Source organism: Bombina bombina, chromosome 7 (genome assembly GCF_027579735.1).
Source record: "Bombina bombina isolate aBomBom1 chromosome 7, aBomBom1.pri, whole genome shotgun sequence".
Lineage (NCBI taxonomy): Eukaryota > Metazoa > Chordata > Amphibia > Anura > Bombinatoridae > Bombina > Bombina bombina.
The window spans coordinates 329,992,365-329,994,606 of record NC_069505.1 but is presented as its reverse complement, the minus strand read 5'-3'; positions in this window follow the sequence as shown (position 1 = coordinate 329,994,606).

Here is a 2,242-nt window from a genome sequence, read left to right as displayed (position 1 = left end):
AGAAAAAGAAATATGTAGAAAATATGAGAAGAGATTATGTGATATGGTAAAAGCAAATTCGAATAATTATAGATCATAAAGTTCCAGAAAGGTCTATTGTGGTCTGTGTGTGTCAGGGTTTAGTGGGGGATGTGTGGGGCATCGGCGGGCTCTAAAGAGTGGATGTATTCTTCCCAGAGCAGGCGGATGGATAGAAACTCATCCATTTTACTCAATTTTGTATAGTGGTATTGCTCTAGTTCTATGGCAGTAGTTACACTATTCCGCCAAAACTGAATAGATGGGAGGGTGGACTGCTTCCATTGGTATGGGATATATCGTTTAGCCGTATTAATCATGATCGCAGTGAGCTTTAATCGCAGCTTACATGTTATTTGTGGGAGGAAGTTGAAGAGGAAAGGCCAGGGAGTAAGGGGTAGGGAAGTCCCTTTTACCGATTGTATTTCTGTTCTGACATCTGACCAATATGCCTGTGCTACAGGGCATGTCCACCATAGATGGGCAAAGGTACCTCGCTGTGTACATCCTCTCCAACAGTTGGTATTAGTGTGTGGGAATAGTCTACCCAGTCTATCAGGAGTGTAGTGCCACCTACAGAGGAGTTTTGTGTTCATTTCCGCAATATTCATGGAGGAAGGCAAATGTTTTTAACAGAGATGCATGCATATACAGTACATGTCTAGAGATGTATCTGTATGTGTGTGCATATATATATATATATATATATATACAGACAGTATACAGTATATGTGTGTGTGTGCGTGTAGTAGAAATGTATTTATATGTGTAATTATATATTTATTTACAGACATATATACACATATAAACACAAATACATATATATACATATACAGACATATATACACATATAAACACAAATACATATATATACATATACAGACATATATACACATATAAACACAAATACATATATATACATATACAGACATATATACACATCTAAACACAAATACGTATGTATACAGACATATATACACATCTAAACACAAATACGTATGTATACAGACATATATACACATATAAACACAAATACATATATATACATATACAGACATATATACACATATAAACACAAATACATATATATACATATACAGACATATATATTTGTGCATTGTAGCCCTTTACCATCACATATGTGTAGAAATATGTATTTATGAATAAATATAACAAATTCTGCTATGTGAAGAATATTGGAATATAACATATTCATATTTTCATGTCGGGTTAGTGCATATGAGAATATGGGGATGATTTAAGACTGCTGCTCCATAACTTGTCCCCCTGCTCTGAGGCCGCGGACAGAAATCAACCCGATTGAATACGATTGAGTTTATTGACACCCCCTGGTAGCGACCGATTGGCCGCGAATCTGCAGGGGGGCGGCATTGCACCAGCAGTTCACAAGAACTGGTGGTGCAATGATAAATGCAAAAAGCGTATGCTGTCGGCATTTATCGATGTGCAGCGGACATGATACGCTACACTGTATCATGTCCGCTCGCACTTACATAAATATACCCCTAAGCGTTCAAGATAGTGTGAGAGTTTGTTTTCTCTCTTGACTTCTATGAGGGAATAGGTTATCGTGCGTGCAATATTGTAAGTTTAGATTTTTGCACTCATCAGGTTAGCGCAAAAGCAATAACTTTTTACTTTCAACTTGTAATATGAGCGCAACCTGACCTGTGCAAAAGTTTAATTCCAGCTCAATTAGCACTCTAGCGAATGCACTAATTAGTGCTCCACTTGTAATCTAGCTCTCAATTGGTTACATGAGAGCAGGGGGTAGGGTGGAGTGTAATTGCACAAGTGATTGATTTTGCAGTCTAAATTATCTGCCCAAGAACACAGATGCACAGGTTTCCTGCCTGGTAACATTGTCTGACTGCATGTCAACAAATGTGAGATTTTTTATCTTACTCTTTTAGGCTAATTCATATCTTATTTTGTTTAGAAAATATTGTTCCCCTCAGTATATTACTATTACACTGTTTGATAAAAGATCAGAAAGTAAATATAAAGATCTACTAATGTAAAACGCATATAATTTAGTTGCAAGTATTTGAATAAGGTGTGTATGCATGAACGTATTCTTATCATAGATTTCAATGGATCGTGCAAACTGAAAAAAAAACTAATACCTATACTCACGCACTAACCCAAACTGAGCTATTAATATTACACATTCCGAGGTTCTTCACATTGAAATATATATAAT